The 23,074-nt window shown below is 46.8% G+C and overlaps 1 long non-coding RNA gene across 1 annotated transcript in view; it reads left to right on the forward strand.

Annotated features, from left to right (window-relative positions):
- LOC144889842 (uncharacterized) overlaps positions 1–14,336 on the forward strand; it is a 48,309-nt gene extending 33,973 nt beyond the window's left edge. The window contains exon 4 of the long non-coding RNA XR_013622108.1: positions 14,283–14,336. This is a non-coding gene — a long non-coding RNA (uncharacterized LOC144889842). The remainder of the gene's footprint in view (positions 1–14,282) is intronic.
- The last annotated feature ends 8,738 nt before the right edge of the window (positions 14,337–23,074 follow it).

A 23,074-nucleotide genomic window follows, 5' to 3' on the forward strand; every position in this document is an offset into this window, starting at 1 on the left:
AGCTCTTGAATAAAGACTCTTACAAATTACCGTGTTGTCCGCTTCCTCCTTGTTTACAAGCAGCGCACGTAACGCCGCTTATTATGTACAGTATATACGAGGTCGTGCTTGTTTATACATTATTTGTTATTTATAAAGTACATTTTTCTTATTTAAAAACATGTAACAAAAAAAATTGGTGTGGTTTTTTGGGGGCTGGAACGGATTAATAGCATTTCAATGCATTTTAATTTGAGAAACGAGCAAATTGAGTTACGAGCTCGGTCACAGAACGAATTAAACTCGTAAGTCAAGGTTTCACTGTATATATATATATATATATATATATATATATATATATATATATATATATATATATATATATATATATATATATATATATATATATATATATATATATTGTGAGAAAACCACCGGTGAAACCACCTGTTCTCACCCAGATTGGTGCCCCGCCCACCGCGTGACGTGGCCTCCTTGAGCCTCACGCGATCGGGTGACGATTCAGCACGTGATTGGTGGAGGGTGAGAGAGCGCGGGCGCCATCTTATGCGACGCACACGGCTCGAAGGCTCCGAGTGGGAAATATAAAAAAGGGCTTTCCTTGAATCCTGACGACAGCCGAGTTGGGCTGGTCGATTACCGTTCTGTATTTTACGAGCGAGTAACTCCAGAAGAGAACGAGTGATTCCCTGGTTCGTGTTGGAGCTACTGGCCGACCGTTCCTGCCGGCCTTGTGCGGTATTCCATCCTGTTCCCTCCGAGTCCCGGAGGTCGTCGATTGGAACTGCGAGAGATATTACCTGCGTCCTGGTTGGAGCTCCTGGTGCCGACCGTTCCTGCAGGCTTTGTGCAATATCCCATTTATGGTTTTGTGATCGAGCCAATAAATAATCGTGCCTTACCCCTAGAAGGCCGATTAAAACACAATTGTGTTTATTGCGTCTCTTGTGTTCACTCCGTGGATTACTTGAAGCCCGGACATTAACGTCCGTATTCCGTGCTGGAAGCATTTCACAGCCGGGATCGCGACAAATGGGTTGCTCGTCCTAGGATCATTCAAGTAAGAGACATTCGCATTGAGACGGGAATTCTGCAGTGGACGACATCTTCTGGCATCTGTTCATCGCCTTCTCACCAGCGGACGCTGTCTTGGAGGAACTTTCTCGTCGTTGACGCTGTCGTGGGTGGGCTTCACTGCAGAATAAGTGAATAGCCTCGGATCCCTCCAAACAACCGACAAAGAATAAGTGAATAGCCTCGGATCCCTCCAAACAACCGACAAAAAAAAAAAAAAACGTGAGTATTTGTACGTGGTATTTTTCTCATTGGCAATTTGATGTGCGGGTGATATTGCGTAGTTCGTGTCGTATTTCCCCAATTGAGCGTTGTGTTTGAGCGTTGTGTTTTGTGCCTGGTCGTATGATAACTCGTAGCCAAGCTATGTCGACCAGGGAAGTGAGAGTTCAACCTGATCATGTTGACAGTCACGTGGGTGGCGAGGTGAGCGACGCAAGCAGCCTTGACCCGGCCACTCAACCCGAGATGTTAGGAAGCGATCCCATCATGACTAAATGCATGCGTTCGCCCTTCTGGGCCGGGCTGACTCCGGTTCAACAACTTGACATGTATAACAGGGAGAATGACAGGGTAGAGGCAGAGCGTGCTGCGGCAGCAGAGGGAGAGCGTGCAGCAGCAGAGAGAGAGCATGCGGCAGCAGAGAGAAAGCATGCGGCAGCAGCAGAGAGAGAGCATGCAGCAGCAGAGAGAGCGCATGCGGCAGCAGATGCAGCAGCAGAGAGAGAGCATGCGGCAGCAGAGAGAAAGCATGCGGCAGCAGCAGAGAGAGAGCATGCGGCAGCAGAAGCTGAACGCGTCAGAGAGCATGAGTTGCGAATGTTGACTGAACGACTGCGGGCAGAGGGGTCTGCTGCAAGAGTCCCGGAAACTGTTCATGTTCGTTTGCCGGACTGGACGGGAGACACGAAGCCAGAAGCGTATCTGGAGATGGCGGAGAAGTTGTTGGCTTCCGGTGGCATTGATGAGAGCTTGTGGGTCGGCCATCTTGTGAGCCATCTATCTGAGAAGGCGAGGGAGGTATATGCGAGGATGGCAACCGAGGACGCAAACAAATACAGGGCATTGAAGGCCGAGATTTTGAATGCCTATGCGGTGTCCGCATGTATTTATAGGAGAAATTTTTTCAGCTGGACTCGTGAGTCCAGTCAAACCTATGAGGAACATTCGCGGGCCTTGTTGGAACAGCTGCAGAGATGGTTCAAGGGGAGCAAGGTTGAGTTACCTCAAGCGGTTGCGGAACTCCTGGTGCGTTACCGTATCGATCAACAGCTTCCGCCTGACTTAGCATTGTTTCTTGTCGACAAAGACACTGTTTCCTTGGCAGACTGCGTCAACCTTATTGATAAACATGTTTTGGCGTGCAAAATGCTGCAAGTCACGCAGTCGCGTCGTAAGACGGAGGAGTCTGCGATCAAGACCGCCCCCCGTCTGCCCGGCGGCTGGATCGAGGGGAAGGGTTCTCCGATGACCTCCACTGGTGGCGGTCGCGAGCCGCAGACCAGGGCAGGGCCCTGGTGCGATTTCTGCAAACGCGTGGGGCACGGTGAAAACCGCTGCTTCTCTAATCCCGCCAGTCCGGCCTACCGAGGCAACCCTCCTGTTAAGTCGGAGGGAGATCAGTGGAACTCATCCGCCGGGCCCTCGCACACGACGGTGGCATCGGTGACCGAGGTCACTGCCACCGAGGCTAATTCCATTCATCCACTGCATCAAGATTATTCAGGGACAGCCTTAGTGGGTGGCCCTGATTCGATGCTGAAGTTTGAGGCCAAATACCTTCGGGATACTGGGGCGACACGGTGTGTTCTCCGGGCGGGGGTAGTTCCGGCCTCTCAGATGCGTTATACCGGCGAGTATACCCTCCTTCGGGGCATTGACCGGGTTCTTGGCCGGTATCCCCTTGCCCTCCTCGAGGTCCGGAGTGACATTTTTAAGGGTCCAGTGACCTGTGTGGTAGTACCCTACTACCCGATACCCGGGGTCTCCTTGCTGATTGGCAATGATGCCATGGCCAGGGAGGAGTCATTGACTCTGACCTGTGGGGGGGTCACTAGATCCCAGAGTAAACAGGCGGAGAGAGTGGCGGAGTCAGACATATCTTCACTCTGGCCCGAGGAGCCTAGCGCCTCGACTCCAGTTTCCGACGGTGACGTTGCGTCAGCTGAAGTCCACCCGAGCCTCCCGTCAAGCCAACCTCAGGTGCCGTGCTCCTCAGGGACCGCTCCCGCCATGTCGCGATTCAGCAGGAACGCTAATGCTAAGGTATATGTGGGAAACCTGGGCAATGGAGCAGCGCGAGCCGAGCTAGGGAGGGTCTTCGAGCATTACGGACCACTCCGCAACGTCTGGGTTGCTCGGAACCCACCTGGATTTGCAGTTGTTGAGTTTGAAGATCCACGAGATGCTGAAGATTCGGTCAGAGCCCTTGATGGAAGGTTAATTTGCGGATCGCGTGTGTGCGTCGAGATGTCGAATGGCATGTCGCGGCGGCCTCGTTTCAGACGCCCTTTGGTCCGCAGGCCGTTCGACCCGAATGATCGATGTTACCAGTGCGGTGAAAAGGTTCATTACGCATATGACTGTCGTTCTCGACACCGGAGGAGTACCCGCCGCTCTAGGTCTCGGTCCGTTTCCCTCCTGTAAATGTTTCCCCACCTTGAGTTTGGCCCCCTTGCTTCTCTATTGTGCTTTGTGTGAAGTGTAACTCTTGTGGGGTAGATGTTAATGGGGTGTATGGTGTTTAATATTGTGTGTGAAAAAAAAAAAAAAAAAAAAAAAAACTTGTTCATTGTTAACCTGCCTGTTAACGCCTGTTTACCCTGTTAACGCCTGTTAACCTGTTGCCTGTTAATTGCCTGTGCGTTAATAATTGCGTTATTGTTGCGCTATTGCGTTGCGTTGTATTGTTGCGTTGTTGCGTTATTGTTGTTAATAAGTGTTAATAATTGTCAATTGCGTTAATTGCCTGTTAGCGATTACCGCCATCATCTTGCCATGTGATTTGCACCTACTACAAATACTGGTTTTAAAAACGCCGTCTATTCGACGGGGTTTTTACTTAGGGGGGGAGGACTGTGAGAAAACCACCGGTGAAACCACCTGTTCTCACCCAGATTGGTGCCCCGCCCACCGCCCACCCACCCGCCCGCCCACCCACCATATATATATTGTTGCGGATCTCAGAGTACGGCACTCCCGTTAGCAAGGGGGGGTTAATCCCCTTGTCTTGTTAAGCTGGCCGTCTCCGGTCCTGGAACTATCCCGCTCCTTTGCGGGGTGAGATTGGCCAGGGTGATTGGTCAACGGTTTCCCAAATACCTTCACCAATCTCTCCGCAAAGCAGGGAGATGAGTCCCCACTCGAACCGCGGATGTGATGGTAATTGCCGAGCGGTTTAGCAATCCACGATCCAAGCAGTTAACAAAAGGACTAAACCCGATTAAAAGCGGTTGGCCAAGTCGTGCCACAGGTACTCAATTGGAGACAGGACAAAAGCGATTGGGTGAGAATGAATCAAAAAGAGTAAAGGAAGAACACAGGTTTATTAATTATTTATGTACACTCAACCCTCGGCTATCGCGAACTCGGCTATCGCGTTTCTTTGCTATCGCGTCTACCTAAAAAACTGCACAACACATGACTATCGCGCCCCAAATACGCGCTATAGCGCACCGGAAATGGTGGAAAGGGTGCTACGTCATCACCGAGCATGAGGAAAGAGAAATCAAGAAGAGGAAGAACTTAACTTACACTCAGAAATTCGAAATTGTGCAGTTGATAGACAATGGTGAAACAAAGCGAAGTGTTGGAAAGAAATTTGGGATAAATGAGTCAACAGTGCGAGGTATTTACCAAAACCGTGATTATCGTAGAAACGTAGATAAGATTTAACATTCAACAGTGAAGCAAGGTGCTCCTTTATTAATATGGTACTGGCAGGTTACGAGGAGCAGTATCATGCCCACGTCAACTCCCTCCGCCAATGCCAGATCACCGAATTCTTAAGGCCAGATTCGGCGTCAGAACAAGTCTAATCGGGGGACATTAGGGTAACCACGGGGGGGGGGGGGGCACAAACTACCGTTCGAGACCTCAATCTAAGATGTAAATGCTTGATAATAAGAGTTCCCAGTCAGCAACCAACACACCAACCCAGTTCCAATTTAAAAACTTGCTGCAAAGTCTCTCTCTTTCACACAAACACACACAATGCACAAAGTTTGGCGCCAAAGGCTTGGCCTGCGGGTGGGTGTGGGGGGGGGGGGGGCACAATAACTCATTTGGGTGGGCATGGCCCGCGAATGCCCCCCCATGATGCCGACCCTGCCTACGGCGTCGCAACGAGGCACAGCCCTCTGTCTTTGACGAGCCCTCTGACGTTGAGCGCTTCTCTGGTGCTTCAGCTGACGCAATCCTGGACGAGTTGGAGGCACGTAGGGGTGGTCAATAAGACTCCACCCAAGCCTCGGAACCTACCCAACCACCTAAGCCCCTCATCGTTCCCAAAAAGGTAAATAAAATGGTAAAAAAGTACTTTTTTTACCATTTTATTTTTATTTCCATATTGTGATTCTTGTTTCAATGTTTCTTTATAGGGCAGAAACACTTGGTAAAAAAGTGGCAAAAATAGGTGAAATATGTGGTCAACTTGGGGGTCCTGGCACCAATTAGAATTACTACCATACGTTCTTCAGTTCGGCTATCGCGATTTCGGCTAACGCGCACCGATAGCGGCACCAATTAGGCGTGATAGCCGAGGGTTGACTGTACACTAAATGAAGAGGACACGAAAGGCAAAGAATATACAGAAGAAGAAGAAGCAGGACACAGGGCAGCCTCATTGTCCCCCGTCGCACAGCGGAGCGAAAGGGGGACTATGGTTTTCCCCTCCGTTCGTGTGTCCGTCCGTCCGGGCATGTGTGCGTGCGTAAGCGAAGGACCGCATTCGAATTTGGTGTGGGTGCAACCCACTTCAAAATCCAAGATGCCATGTATGTCTGATGCCATGTATGTCTGAACCTTGTGAGCTGAATATCTTGAAAAATAAGCGAAGTACCAACTTCTAATTTGGTGTCTGGGTGTATCTCGGCATAAGGAAGAACGCGATTGAAAATTGGGTCGCCACGTCAAAATCCAAGATGGCCGCCACCATATATATGTCTGAACCTTGTGAGCGAAATATCTTGAAAAATAAGCGAAGTACCAACTTCTAATTTAGTGTGTGGGTGTATCTCGTCATAAGGAAGAACGCTGTTTAACATTGGGTCGCCACGTCAAAATCCAAGATGGCCGCAGCCATGTATGTCTGAACCTTGTGAGATTAATATCTTGAAAAATAAGCGAAGTACCAACTTCTAATTTGATGTGTGGGTGTATCTCGGCATAAGGAAGAAAGCTATTGAAAATTGGGTCACCACGTCAAAATCCAAGATGGCCGCCGCCATGTATGTCTGAACCTTGTGAGCGAAATATCTTGAAAAATAAGCGAAGTACCAACTTCTAATCTGGTGTGTGGGTGTATCTAAACACAAGCAAGGACGCTGTTTAAAATTGGGTCGCCACGTCAAAATCCAAGATGGCCACCGCCATGTATGTCTGAACCTTGTGAGATGAATATCTTGAAAAAATAAGCGAAGTAACAACTTCTAATTTGGTGTGTGGGTGTATCTCGGCATAAGGAAGACCGCTATTGTAAATTGGGTCGCCACGTCAAAATCCAAGATGGCCGCCGCCATGTATGTCAACCTTGTGAGCGGAATATCTTGAAAAATAAGTGAAGTATCAACTTCTAATCTGGTGTTTGGGTGTATCTAGGCATAAGGAAGAACGCTATTGAAAATTGGGTCGCCACGTCAAAATCCAAGATGGCCGCCTCCATGTATGTCTGAACCTTGTGAGCGAAATATCATATCACGGCATGTTTTCTGCGTCTTCCACTTTGTCAACTCACATCACTTCCCCGACGGTGGACCGAGGCGTAACGCTTGTTCAGTCTTACTTAGCAAACGCCCCAGACAGAACGAACACACTTACACTCAAAGGGATGGAATGGCAGGAAAGGCAGGAAAGGAGGAGAAGGTCCAAACAGATGGCACAGGCGTTGAGGTCCGCTCCAGGTCTCGCTCCGGTCCACGCTCCGGGCTTGAGCAAAAACCCGGCGGCAGCTGCGCATATGGTTTGCACGCGGTCGGACAATGCCAATCTATTTCTCGGGGAAACTGGCCTCATGCATATGTAATAGGTCGACACCGCGCTTCTCTCCTCTTGGTCGAACCTCTGGTGTCGCCGTCGTGCTCATCTCCCAAGTGCTCATCTACTCTTCTTCTCATCTGAGGAAGCAGTCCCGCGTGGCCGCTTTTATGGAGCGTTTTCAGATCAAGCCGCCGGCTCCCACGACACGCCCAATGGTGAGCTTGCCTCGGCCCTGGTTGGCTTTCAGAGCTCACCGGTCCGCCCCTTGACGAGACGTTGACAGGGCCACGCCTTGTTCTTGGCGCCCAACTTGCTCCTCCCCCTTTTACCTCCAGAGGACCGAGCGCGTGATGGCGTTTGCACGGGTCGTAGAAAAGCACTCTTACTGCCATTGAAGAGATTGGGGCCTATTAGTCAGGTTCACTATGTCAATAAATTATATTTCGTTCAGAATCATGGTAGATTAGCAAACCTATACATTTTTGGAAAGGTTATAGCATAAGGAAACTAAAAATCAATGTTTACATTTGGAGAGATACCTGTATGGCGGCCATTTTGGATTTTCAAAATGGCCACTGTAAAATACATATTTTGTTCTATTTCTGCCTCTAATTACCCTAAAAACTTTTTAAAATATACTAAACCTATATTTTCAGGGACAAGGAATCCAATGAAAGTATCAAATTAGTGCTATGGGGAATGGTAAGACACGAATCAAAGGTTTTGAATTGCAAAATACTGTCTTTATATTCACGATAAGTTGCATAATCAAATACATGTTATCATTTTGTACAGGCAGTCAATAACATCAAAATGTGTCACAATAATTCATATCACCAAACATACACAGGCAGTCAGCAAAATCATATATACACATGCAGTCAGTATAACTTCACATCTACACAGGCAGTCAATGACAAAATAAACACAGGCAGTCAATGGCATCAAACATACACGATTACAGAATATGCCATTTAGAGTTCGTCATCACTGTCCTGTGTGTCGTATCCGACAATATAGTCCGCATCGTTTTCACAGTCCGTTCCACTCAAGCAAAGGTCGGTCAAATTGATTGGCAAATCGAATTGGTCGTATGGTCGATCGAATCGAATTCGATGAATCGAATCGAATCGATCGAATTGGTCGAATGGTCGAATGGTCGATCGAAGCGATTGGTCGAATGGTCGAATGGAATTGGTCGATTGGTCGAATTGAATTGGTCGGAATTGGCAAATGTAAACATTGATTTTCTGATTTTCCATGTAATAACGTTTCCAAAAATGTATAGGTTTGCTAATCTACCATGATTTTGAACGAAAAAACATAGTGAACCTGACTATATTCTTATTTGATTGATGCAACGTAGATTCAAACTATTGGGAACACAGCCTTAATTACACACATACTAATGAGATATCTATAGAGATCCTAAGGTGTGCTACGTGTTGTTCGTGGACTAGCTATGGGTGCGATCTTTAACGTTAGACAAATGGGGGTATTTACAGGGGATTATTTATAAGGGAACATTTACAAAAATTTACCAAGTGGAGGGTTCTAAAAACCGCAACAATATATATATATATATATATGTATGCAGAGAGTGATAGTGAGACAGACAGCCAGAGAGTGAGACAGACAGACAGACAGACAGACGGAGGCCTCTCCTCCGTGAAAGACACATGAAAGCCCGCTTGGAGTTTGCAAAAAAAGCACCTAAAGGACTCTCAGACTGTGAGAAACAAGATTCTGTGGTCTGATGAAACCAAGATTGAACTGTTTGGCTTCCATCTGGCCACTCTGCCATAAAGCCCAGATCGGTGGAGTGTTGCAGTGATGGTTGTCCTTCTGGAAGGTTCTCCCATCTCCACACAGGATCTCTGGAGCTCAGCCAGAGTGACCATCAGGTTATTGGTCACCTCTCTTACCAAAGCCCTTCTCCCCCGATTGCTCAGTTTGGCCGGGCGGCCAGCTCCAGAAAGAGTCCTGTTTGTTGCAAACTTCTTCCATTTAAGAATTATGGAGGCCACTGTGCTCTTGGGAACCTTCAATGCAGCAGAATTTTTGTTGTAGGTTTCCCCAAAAACCAAGCCATGAGGTCGAAGGAACTGCCTGCAGAGCTCAGAGACAGGATTGTGTCGAGGCACAGATCTGGGGACAACAACAACAACAACAACAGGCATTTTAAGGCCATTTTCCCTGCAAGAGCGGGGGGTAGCCTTGCGATCCCCATGACAATGTTCTCCATTTTGCCATATTTTCTGCATCTCCCCTTGTTAACCCCCTTGCCCGTATTTCTTCTTCGACCATCTTTAGCCAAGTCTTTCTCGGTCTTCCCCATCCTCTACTTGTTCTACATTCATTCCCATCACTCTTTTCAACCAGTCACTTTGATCCTTCCTCAACACATGGCCAAACCATCTCAACCTGTTTCTCTTCACAGCATCCATCACAGGCTCTATTCCCATCATCTTTCGCAATCATCATTTGTCATCCTCTCTCTCAACGATACTCCACACATCCACTGAACCATTCGCATTTCCACCCTTTCCAGCCTTCGTTGCTGCTCTACGTTCATTACCCATGTCTCACTCCCATAAATCACAACACTTCTCACACATGCAGCATACACCTTTCCCTTCAGCTTCAATGACACTCCCCTCCTTGTCAGCACGCCACTCAGTTCCCGAAACTTCTTCCATGCACATCTCACTCGAGCAACCGTTGCCGAGTCTGATCCACCTTCTCCATTCAGCATGTCTCCTAGGAAACAAAATGTTTTCACACCTTCCAGCTTCACTCCATCTCCAAGATCAAACTCGACATTTCCTCCATATGCAGCTCCCTCTGTGCACACCTTACACTTGAATGTAGCTGCCACACTGGTTAATGACCCTCTCAAACCACTACGTTTTTGATGAACCCACACATTGTACACATTGAATGGAATTCACTCCGACACCCTTCCTGCACACAGCACACGGCCACTTCCCAGTTCTTTCCACCTCACCACATGCTTTACCACTTGCCATCACCTTCGTTTTTCCAATATTCACCTTCAGACCTTTTGTCTCCATACATTCCTTCCACTTGTTCATCTTCTCCTTCAGTCCATCCATACTTTCTGCAATCAACACCAGATCATCTGCATACAACAACTCCCACGGTAAACCCTCCTTTGTGGGTTTAAACCTTCCAAATCATGTCCAATCAATTGAATTTACCACAGGTGGACACCATTCAAAGTGTAGAAACATCTCAAAGATGTTCAAGAGAAATGGGATGTACCTGAACTACATTTCAAGTGTCATAGCAAAGGGGATGAATACTTATGTCAATGTGATATTTCAGTTTTTTCTTTTTCATAAATTTGCAAAACTTTCTAAAATCCTCTTTTCTCTTTGTCATTGTGGGGTATTGAGTGTAGATTGATGAGGGAAAAAATGAATTTAAACGATTTCAGCATGAGGATGCAACATAACAAAATGTGAAAAAAGTGAAGGGGTTTGAATACTTTCTGAATGCACTGTGTATGTGGGAGCGTACGCTGGATGAGCACGTCGTTGCGTCCTTGGACGACTCCACAGCACTACCTGACACACACTATTGTGTGTGATACGGAATGTGTGCTCTGGCTACAGCTTCCCCTTTGCTCCCACCTTTGGTTCATATGTGTGTTGTACCATCCACCAAACAGTGATGACTCCATCTACATCTCCCTGTCTGATAATATATACCAACTTCTATCTACTCATCCCAACTCTCTCTTCCTCATATGTGGTGATTTCTATTGTCACCATGCCAGTTGGCTGGGTGTGGGTACCTCTTTCACCAGCCATGTCTCCTCAGCAAAGGGCTTCCGTGACTCACTGGGACTGACTCAATCTGTCAATTTCCCGACCCGGATCTCAGTCAACAGAGCATCTTCTCTTCGAGACTTGGTTATGACTAACTTCCCTGCAAATGTCTGCTGCTCTTCTTCTGCTCCAATCGGCTCATCTGATCATGTGCTTGTTAAAGTAGACATCTCTCTGGCGATTCTCAGAGAGCCTCCTCAGCGCCGACGAGTATGGCATTCCTCAGGCTGACTGGCATGGTCTTCAAGCAGCCATCAATCATCTGGACTGGTCTCCCATCTCTCCCGCCTCTGACATCAACTCATCCTGGGAATTCTTCCAAAGTAAATTGCTCTCTCTCATGCACAGATTTATCCCATCTCGTCTTCAGTTGTCATACCCTTCCCGCCATCCATGGTTCATGGAATCTTGTCATGAGGCAGTTGCCCAGAAACAACTTGCCTTCGCCTCCTGGAAAGTAAATCCAACGGAAGGAAATCTCATTTCTTTTCACAAAACCCGAAACAATTGTGTGTCCACCCTCAAGAGAGCCAGGAAACAATATCTCTCCTCTCCCAAGACTGACCTCTCAAACCTGTCTCCCTCTTCCAAATCCTGGTGGCATCTGGTCAAATCTGTTTCTGGTGTTTGTTCCCCCTCCATCCCCTCCCTTACCTCAAATGGCTACACAGCTGACTCCGCTCGTGAAAAACTGAATGCCTCAACTCTGTGTTTGCCTCCAAAACTTGTGTCCCAAACCCATCCCTCTCTGTACCCACCATACCCAGCTGCTCCTGGACTCTGTGTCCTTTTCTCCGGACAAGGTGGAGAAGTTTCTGTCAACCCTCGACTCTGATTCTGCAACTGGACCTGACAGCATCAACCCACGGGTCCTAAAATCCTGCTCTGTCGCTCTTTCACTCCCTCTCTGTGTTCTCTTCACCCTCTCTTTTGCTCAAGGTCATCTGCCATCATCTTGGAAATCAGCCAACATCACCGCTTTACACAAAAAGGTGCAAAAACAGATCTTGCAACTACAGACCAATCAGCCTTCTCCCAATTAACAGCAAAGTCATGAAATCCATCATTGCTTCGGACATCAAATCTTTCCTCTTCTCCAATGGCTTGATCTCTGACCATCAATTTGGTTTCAGACCTGGTCACTCTACTCTGGACATGCTGCTTCTGCTGTCTCAACAATGGAGGTCCTCAATGCCAAACAGGAAATCAGAGCTGTCTCCCTTGACTTATCACATGCCTTCGATACGGTCTGGCACCCCGCTCTGCTCACCAAACTCTCCTCCTATGGTATCCATGGAAATCTCCACGGATGGCTTGCGGACTTCCTCTCTAGTCATTAATCAACGTGTGGCCCTGAATGGGTTTCTCTCATCTCCCCTTCCTGTTCAGGCTGGAGTTCCCCAAGGCAGTGTTCTGGGCCCTGTGCTTTTTCTGGTCTTCATCGATGATCTCGCTGACTCTCTTGAAAATCCTCTTTACCCCTTTGCTGATAACTCCACTCTCTGCTGCTCCATTCCTCATCCCTCAGATCGGCAGTCTGCAGCCTCCTTACTTTCTGCAGACCTGGACAAAATCACAGACTGGTCAAACAAGTGGAACATGTCTTTCAATCCTGACAAATCTCACACTCTTACTATGTCTCTCCGAAAAGGCCGATTGGACAACCCTCCCATCTACTTTCTGAACAATCTTCTCTAACAAGTTCTGTCACTCAAGCTTTTGGGTCTCACTATCTGCCATGATCTTTCCTGGGAAAACCACATTTCCAATCTGGCCTTCAAAGCCAGTCGCTGACTGGGCAGCCTCCGTTGTGCGAAGTCCTTCCTTGGCACACCTGAGCTCCTCACCATATACAAGGCTTTCATCCGCAGCTCAATGGAATACTGTTCTCCCCTCTGGGCCAGTGCTCCTGCTTCACACCTAGCTCAGCTGGGCGTGAAGCTGTGGCTCAGCTGTGGGCCTTTCACTTACTCACTGCAGGCAGGTTGGTGGTCTTTGTCTTCTGTCGACTCCTTTCCGGCCTTGCTCCCCCAGCTCTCTCTGGGCTCTGTCCCCCAAATATTCCTACAGGTCGCACAAGTTCTGCCTGCAACCCTCTTGTGGTTAAACTGCTAAAATCAAGACTCTCTGCTCACCTTCACTCCTTCATTCCTCTTTTCTCCCGCCTCTGGAACAAACTCCCTCACTCTCTTCAATCCCACTCCTCCCTCCAGGTCTTTGAAACAGCTGTTCACCACCATCTCTTATCTTCACCCATCCAAAACCTTGATCTTTTCTACCCCCGCCAATTTCACCCCAGATCCACTTTTTTGAAATCACAATTCCTTTCCTGGAAGTCCTTGCAGTGTCCTTGTGTTTTATACTCTTATACTTCTCCTCCCCGCCCACCCTTCCCACGCCTCCTCCCCCCATGCCCTCTCCCTCCCACAGATCTCCCGATGTCCCTGCTCTCAAATGTTGTGTTTGTGCTTCCCCTTCTCTCCCCATCTTGTCTATCGCTACCCTTATTATATGTTTTGTGTGTCTGTTTGATTTTTTATGTGATAAATGTTGGCTTTCACGAGCCTCGATCCTGTATACAAAAAAAAAAGTGTTTTTATGGCTGCAGCAGTGCAAATCCTGCCACCAACCTCCTTGATGGAGGACCCAGTACCCTGGTACTCATTTTGCCGACCACCGAAGGATGACAGGCTGAGTCAACCCCACCTGGTATTAATTGAACAGCTGAACGGAATTCGTACTCAGGACTTTAGGATCCCAAGCCCGCCGCCCTAACCATCAGGCCAACACCCTCCCCATCATCCATCGTAAAAATACCTCCTCCTCCTCCAAAATACCCCTCTTCCTCTAAAATAACCCCTTCCTCCTCCAAAATACCCTCCCTCCCCTCCTACTCCAAAATACCGCCCCTTCCCGCCTACTCCAAAATACCTCCTCCCCTTCCCTCCTACTCCAAAATACTCCCCCCCCCTCCCCTCCTACTCTGAAATACCGCTCCTCCCCTCCTACTCCAAAATACCCCCTCCCCCTCTTCCTACTCCGAAATAACCCCCCCCCCCCTCCAACTCCAAAATACCCCCCTCCCTCCCCCTCCAAAATACCCTCCCCCCACACATCCTCTCCAACAAAGTCCTTGACCCCATCTCGTTGTGGCTGCAGATGGACGGACCCCGAGTCTGGACCAAAACTCTGCACATCCACTGATTAAGATCTTCCAGGATCTCAGGATGGCGACTCGAACCAAGACCGACAATTAGTACCCGGAACATCGTGATCGGTTTGATTTATATCCACAAGTTCTTTCCTCTGATTGTTTCTCCTCGGGTCGTCATTACTGGGAGGTCGATGTGAGGTCGAGTCGTTGGTGGGGAATCGGAATCTGTTTAAACTCCATGGGGAGAAAAGGGGAAGGGAAAGAGTGCGATTTGGGAGGGAATCCCGAGTCTTGGTGTTTACTGAAATGTGAAAACAAATACTACACATGCCACAACAATCAAGATACCCTCCTGTCCTTGCCGGGGAATCCTGAATGGTTTGGGATGTTGTTGGATTGTGAGGAGGGAGAGTTTACGTGTTTCGTGGACTCGCGGGTTCTGCACGTGTTCAGGGGGAACTTCATGGACCCCGTTAAACCTGCGATTGGGGTTTATGATGTTGGTGACTCCGTGCGGTTTTGCTTGTTTTAATGATTTCGTTCATTCCGTTTTGTTCGTGATGAAAGTTTATTTCACAACCTGCAGATTATTTTGTTTTGAATTTATTAAAATCAGGTTCTTGTTTTAACATATATTCACCATCTGATGAAAGTTTATTGTACACCGCTCCTTTCCTATGCCATCTCCAGGCGCTGCATAACGTCATTGCTGGGCACCGCAGGGGGCTCAGCAATGACGCATGCTGAAAGGGAGTACTCAGTTTTCACTCTGGTTGTTTGTTTGTGTTCTTGCTTGTTTGTTTGTCCGGGCGATATCTCAGCCATCTTTTGAGCTTGGAAGCTGAAATTTGGGCACAATAATGAGGAAGCACTTTGTCTCTTCTGGCCATTAACTCAGGCACCTTTTGAGTTTTGAAGCTGATATTTGGACATGCCAATGACCAGGTGATTTGGCTGCAAAGGCTATTTTTGATTTATTAATTAATCAATTAATCGATTAATTATTCGATTAATGACTAATTTTTTTTTAAAGTTAGATTCTGATGAAATGGTGGTGGTTTATGTGTTCTCTGACCGAATTGATTGATAATTTAATTTTTTTAATGATTATTATTTATTTTCATTATTAATCATTTTGTCGGAGTTGCGGATGAGAGGGCGAGACACTTATTAGCTTGTTCAAAGCTCCTTTATTCCAACAGAACTAAACTCATAACAGAACTCATGCATCTTTTATAACACAACTCACTCTTAAGGGGGCGTAGCTCCAACAACCGAGCGCACGCCACGCCCATACAATCAAAAGCCCCACTGGTCCCGTGCCTGTGGATTATGTCCCAATGGGGTAACCCCCACATGTGCCCCCCCAGAATTCACTCGCACGGGCAATGTCAGTTTTTGGGGGGCCTTAACCACCCGGCCGAAACAACCCCTGATGACCCGAGCAGGGACAGTTAGCTGCTTGGCAGTAGGCGGGCCAACCGAGGACTTACCCGATGGGGGACGGCCCTGCCGTGGGGGTTGAGCCAACCGAGGGGGCTGGTCTAGGTCCAAGTGAGCCGGCTTGAGGTGGTCCAGTTTGCCGCCGATGTCGACCACGAAGGACGTGTCTCCAGCCTCCAGAACGCGGAAAGGCCCGTCGTAAGGCACCAGGTCCACGTTAACCTGGTCAAACCGTCGCTCGGGCACTGTGAATGGCGCCAACGGGGCCTGGCTATGGTGATGCACCTTCGAGCGTTGGCACTCGACGCAGGTGTTGGCCCAGTCGCGCACATCCTTCCTGAGCCCATGCCACATGAACTTCGTCGCCACCAACTTTTGCGACGCATTCCTGCCTGGGTGAGAAAGACCGTGGATGGCATCGAACACCAGCCGTCTCCAGCTGGTGGGTACGACGGGGCGAGGCTGTCCCAAAGATACGTCGCACAGTAGCGTGGTGCCTGTGTCCTTGAACGGTACATCAGACAGTCGAAGCCCCGTGACCGCCGCCCTGCATGCCTGGACATCCGAGTCAGAGATCTGATCGGCCGCCATGCGGGCGTAGTCAATGCCAAGGTGAACCGCGCCAGCTATGGACCGGGAGAGACAATCGGCGACCGTATTATCCTTTCCAGCAACATGTTGGATGACCGTATTATCGTCACGTGTAACATCGGCAACCGTATTATCGTGAACTTGGAAACGAAGGAGAGCTGGTGTTGTAGAAGGGCAGACCACGGCTCCGAGACCTTGGCCATGGCAAAAACCAAACCAGGGGCTTGTGGTCCACAAACGCCGTGAACGGGCGGGCTTCCAACAGGTAACGGAAGTGTCGGACAGCTAGGCAGAGGCCTAGGAGCTCACGATCGAAGGTACTGTACTTTCGTTGGTTATGGCGGAGCTGCCGGCTAAAAAAAGCAAGCGGCTGCCAGGCCCCGTTGACCCACTGCTCGTGCACAGTGCCAAGCGCATAGTCCGAAGTGTCCGTGGTGAGAGCAATCGGTGCGTCGGGCGACGGATGCGCCAGCATGGTTGCGCTGGCGAGGGCCAGTTTAGCGTCCGTGAAAGCCTTGGCCATCTCCTCGGTCTAGTCAATGGCACGTTTGGTAGGCTTGCCCTTGAGGGCCTCATAAAGGCCGCATCAGCTGGGCCGCACGGGGCACAAAACTATGGTAAAAGTTCACCATGCCCAAAAACTCCTGCAGGGCCTTGATTTTTGAGGGGGCGTGGAAAACCCTTCACAGCCTCCACTTTAGACGGCAGTGGGACGGCCCCCTCCCTCATAATGCGGTGGCCGAGAAAGTCAATTGAGGCCACCCCGAACAAGCACTTGGCCGGGTTAATGATAAGGCCGTGCTGACTGAGGCGTTCAAAGAGGGCTCGGAGGTGAAGCATGTGCTCCATCCTGGAAGCGCTGGCGATGAGGATATCGTCCAGGCAGACGAACAGAAACGGCAAATCCCACAACACGCTGTCCATCAGGCGCTGGAAAGCCTGGGCCGCATTCTTGAGCCCAAAAGGCATGCGGAAGAATTCGAAAAGCCCGAACAGTGTAATCACAGCGGTCTTAGGAACGTCCTGCGGCTGGACGGAGACCTGGTGGTAACCACGAACGAGGTCCACCTTAGAAAAAAAAAAATCTTTACCGGCCAAGCGGGCAGAAAAATCCTGGATGTGCAGGATTGGGTAGCGGTCAGTGGTAGTGGCGTCTTTAAGGCGGCGATAATCCCCGCACGGGCGCCAACCGCCACCCGGCTTCGGCGCAATGTGGAGAGGCGAGGCCCACGGGCTGTCGGACCGTCGCACGATGCCAAGACGCTCCAACGTGTCGAACTCCGCCTTTGCGAGAGCGAGTTTCGCCGGGTCGAGGCGTCGAGCCCGGGCATAGATAGGCGGGCCAGTGGTCGGAATGTGATGCTCCACCCCGTGCTTGACGGCAACGGCTGAAAAGTTGGGCCGTGTGTAAGGGCCGGGAACTCGGTGAGGAGGCGGGCGAACTCATCAGAGGTCGAGAGCGTGCAAGCAAGCCTCGTCGAGGCGGACCCGCTCAGCGAGCATGGAAGAGAACTGAATGTCTCCGCATTAATGAGCCGCCGATTTTTAACATCCACCAATAGTCCGTTGGCGCAGAGGAAATCAGCGCCCAGCAAGGGGGTGGACACCCTCGCCGTGACAAAATCCCATGTAAACCGCTGCCCACCCAAGCACAGTGCCATGGTCCATTTGCCAAAAGTCTGAATAGCACTACCATTGGTGGATTCTAGGGCAGGGCCATGACTCCCGGCCTCCCGGTCCGATGCCGACGCAGGTAGCTCGCTCACCTGGGCACCTGCGTCACAGAGGAAACGACGTCCGGAGTCGGTGTCCGAAATGAACAGCAAACTGCCCGAACGGCCGACGCTCATGGCAGTTAACGAGCGACGGCCACCCCATTTCCCGACTAGCTGAAGCTGCAGGGTGGCCGGCGTGCTTTGGCCTTGGGCCCAAACCTTGCGTGGTAAAAACACAAGCCTGGGGCCTTCCGCCGCTGGGCCGTAATGGCGGCCGCGACGGTGTCCACCAGCGGCGTTGGCTCGACGGGGCCGGGGTCCCATGCAGCCGCACTACATTGCTGTCTGGCGGAGAAAAACTTGTCTGTTTCCCTGGCTAGGGCACGGAAATCCTTAACAGACGAGTTGACCAGGGCTGTCCGTACCTGACCTGGCAGCTGTTGCAGGAACAGTTCTTTGAAGAGGAAACATGGCCGGTGGCTGCCCAGGAGAGACAACATGTGGTCCATCAGCTCCGACGGCTTGGAGTCGCCCAGACCGGGTAGAGAAAGTAGCTGGCGGGCACGCGTTTCGAGCAGCAGTGCCTTTAGCGTCTCGTACTTGCGGCCCTTCGGAGGATCCTTGAGAAGGCTCTACTCTGGTCGCAGTGGAGCTGCTGAGCGCAGACACGACATAATAATACTTCGTGTCATCAGCAGAAATGCTCTGAATGGCGAACTGGGCCTCAGCTTGTGCGAACCAAACGGCAGCTTGTCGTTCCCAAAACTCCGGCAGTTTGATCGAAACTGCGCTTGTCGCCATGTTCATTTGAAGCTCCGAAAACGTTAGAGAGCAAGACAGGGTCACCAATGTAGGAGTTGCGGATGACGAGAGGGCTTGCTTATTCAAAGCTCCTTTATTCCAACAGAACTAAACTCAAAACGGAACTACATGCATCTTTTATAACACAACTCACTCTTAAGGGGGTGTGGCGCCAACAACCGAGCACACGCCACGCCCATACAATCAAAAGCCCCACTGGTCCCGTGCCTGTGGATTATGTCCCAATGGGGTAACTCGCACAATTTTTTTTTTCTCATTTGGCCAATATCTCAGGCACCTTTTGAGCTGGGAAGCTAATATTTGGACATGACAGTGACCAAGTGATGTGGCTATCAAGGATATTTTTGATTTATTGATTAATCATTTAATCGATTAATTATTTATTGATTAATTATCTATTGATTAATCAATTACTTATTTAATTTTTTCTTAATGACTTATTTAATTAGATTTCTAAAAGATACATCTTCGGATGAAGCACTCATGGTTTAGTTATGCCATTAGCCAATTGATTAAGAAAATATTTTGTGATAATCTTTTATTGATTTTAATTATACAATTAATCAATCAATTAGTGCACACCTCTCCCTCCCAATGCAGCCTCTATGAGCTGCACTGCGGTATTGCCGGGCACTGGAGGCGACCCGGCAATGCCGCGCTGTACGATATTTCATTTTTTGGCATTGGGGCGGTGTACTTTGAATGTATCTGTACTTGTTTGTTTGTTTTCTTGTTACTTGCCGGAAAATATTCCTGCAAGTATGTTGATCTGTTCGTTTGTCTGTTTGTCTTGTCTGTCTGTTTGTCTGTCTTTTTGCAGCACTACGTCTACACCGTTGCACGTAGAATCGCCAAACTTTGCACACGTATTTGTCTTGACCTGGAATAGACTGTACCCAATTGATGACGTCATCGGTCACGTGGTTCGGCCACCATCTTGGAAAAACCGAAAAACTTTGCACCTCCATATCTCTGAAAGTGCTGAACAGAAAAAATTGAGACATGGCTAATTGTAAAGAACTCTCCATGGGGAATAAAATATCGTGGTTCGGCCGTCATATTTGTCCTAAATGGCCGATAAAGTAAATTCCGGCAAGTCCTCGGTCTCTGACCGATTTTTCGTTTTCTTGTTTGTTTGTCCGGGTGATATCTCAGCCATCCTTTGAGCTGGGAAACTGAAATTCCGGCACATATGTGAGCAAGTCCTTTGTCAAAAAACGGTATTTTTTTGTTTTTTGATTAATCGATTAATTGAAGAGTTATTTAATTATTAGCGATTAATTAAGTACTTATTTAATTCATCAAATTTCCTTTCTCTTCTGACCATTAACTCAGGCACCTTTTGAGTTAGGAAGCTGATATTTGGACATGCCAATGACCAGGTGATTTGGCTGCAAAGGTTATTTTTGATTTATTAATTATTGAATTATTCGATTGATGACTAAATTTTTTTTTTTTGAGTTACAGATTCTGATGAAATGGTGGTGGTTTATGTGTTCTGTGACCGAATTGATTAATAATTTAATTTTTTAAAGATTATTATTTATTTATTTTCATTATTAATCATTTATTTATTTTCTTTCTCATTTGGCCAATATCTCGGGCAACTTTTGAGCTCGGAAGCTAATATTTGGACATGAGTGACCAAGTGATGTGGCTATCAAGGATATTTTTGATTTATTGATTAATCATTTAATCGATCAATTAATTATTGATTAATTGATTAATTATTATTGATTAATCAATTAATTCTTTTATTTTTATTAATGACATTTAATTAAATTTCAAAAAGATACATCTTCGGATGAAGCACTCGTGGTTTTGTTATGGTATTAGCCAATTGATTAAGAAAATATTTTGTGATAATATTTTATTGATTTTAATTATACAATTAATCAATCAATTAGCGTACACCTCTCCCTCCCAATGCAGCCTCTATGAGGTGCACTGCGGTATTGCCGGGTGCCTGAGGCGCCCCGGCAATGCTGCGCTGTTGGATATTTAATTATTTGGCATGGGGGCGGTGTACTTTGAATGTATCTGTACTTGTCTGTACTTGTTTTCACTCTGGTTGTTGTACACCGCACCTTTCCTATGCCATCTCCAGGCATTGCAAATCGTCATTGTTGGGCACCGAAGGGGGCTCGGCAGTGACGCACGCTGAAAGGGAGTACTCAGTTTTCACTCTGGTTGTTTGTTACTTGCCGGAAAAGATTCCGGCAAGTATGTTGATCTGTTCGTTTGTTTGTCTGTCTGTTTGTTTGCAGCACTACGTCTACACCGTTGCACATAGCATCGCCAAACTTTGCACACATATTGGTCTTGCCTAGGAATAGACTGTGCCCAATTGATGACGTCATCGGTCACGTGGTTCGGCCGCCATCTTGGAAAAAGCAAAAAGCTTTGCATCTCCATATCTCCAAAAGTACTGAACAGAAAAAATTGAGACATGGCTCATTGTAAAGAACTCTCCATGGGGAATAAAATATGTTATTGATGACGTCATCGGTCACGTGGTTCGGCCGCCATCTTGGAAAAACCGAAAAACTTAGCACCTCCATATCTCCAAAAGCGCTGAATAGAAAAAATTGAGACATGGCTCATTGTAAAGAACTCTCCATGGGGAATAAAATATGTTAATGATGTCATCGGTCACGTGGTTCGGCCGCCATATTTGTTCTAAATGGCCGATAAAAAGTAAATTCCGGCAAGTCCTCGGTCTCTGACCGATTTTTCATTTTCTTGTTTTCTTGTTTGTTTTCTTTCTTTCTTGTTTTCTTGGTTGTCCAGGTGATATCTCAGCCATCCTTTGAGCTAGGAAGCTGAAATTTCGGCACAAAAGTGAGCAAGTCCTTTGTCAAAAACGTTATTTTTTGTTTTTTGATTAATCATTTAATTGAGGAGTTGTTTAATTATTAGCGATTAATTAAGTACTTATTTAATTAATCAAATTTCCTTTCTCTTCTGACCATTAACTCAGGCACCTTTTGACTTAGGAAGCTGATATTTGGACATGCCAATGACCAGGTGATTTGGCTGCAAAGGCTATTTTTGATTTATTAATTAATCAATTAATTATTTAATTATTCGATTAATGACTAAAAATTTTTTTTTTTTAAGTTACAGATTCTGATGAAATGGTGGTGGTTTGTGTTCTGTGACCGAATTGATTAATAATTTAAATTTTTAATGATTATTATTTATTCATTTTCATTATTAATCATTTATTTATTTTCTTTCTCATTTGGCCAATATGTCAGGCACCTTTTGAGCTCGGAAGCTAATATTTGGACATGAGTGACCAAGTGATGTGGCTATCAAGGATATTTTTGATTTATTGATTAATCATTTAATCGATTAATTATTAAATTATTCGATGAATGACCTAATTAATTAATTTTTTAAGTTACAGATTCGGATGAAATGGTGGTGGTTTATGTATTCTATGAGCCAATTGATTAACTATTTAATTTTTTTATGATTATTGTTTATTTATTTTCATTATTTCTTGTTTGTTTGTCCGGGCGATATCTCAGCCATCCTTTGAGCTAGGAAGCTGAAATTTTGGCACAGTCGTGAGCAAATCCTTTGTCAAAAACAATATTTTTTGTTTTTTGAATAATCAATTAATTGAGGAGTTATTTAATTATTAGCGATTAATTAAGTACTTATTTAATTAATCAAATTTCCTTTCTCCTCTGACCATTAACTCAGGCACCTTTTGAGTTAGGAAGCTGATATTTGGACATGCCAATGACGAGGTGATTTGGCTGCAAAGGCTATTTTTGATTTATTAATTAATCAATTAATCAATTAATTATTTAATTATTCGATTAATGACTAAAAAAACTTTTTTTTAAAGTTAGATTCTGATGAAATGGTGGTGGTTTATGTGTTCTATGACCGAATTGATTAATAATTTAATTTTTCCATGATTATTATGTATTTTCATTATTAATCATTTATTTACTTTTTCTCATTTGGCCAATATCTCAGGCACATTTTGAGCTAGGAAGCTAATATTTGGACATGACAGTGACCAAGTGATGTGGCTATCAAGCATATTTTTGATTTATTGATTAATCATTTAATCGATTAATTATTTATTGATTATTCAATTAATTATTTAATTTTAATTAATGATTTATTTAAATTTATAAAAGATACATCTTCGGATGAAGCACTGGTGGTTCAGTTATGTCATTAGCCAATTGATTAAGAAAATA

Source organism: Myxine glutinosa, chromosome 1 (genome assembly GCF_964187855.1).
Source record: "Myxine glutinosa chromosome 1, kmMyxGlut1.1, whole genome shotgun sequence".
In the NCBI taxonomy this organism is placed as follows: Eukaryota; Metazoa; Chordata; class Myxini; order Myxiniformes; family Myxinidae; genus Myxine; species Myxine glutinosa.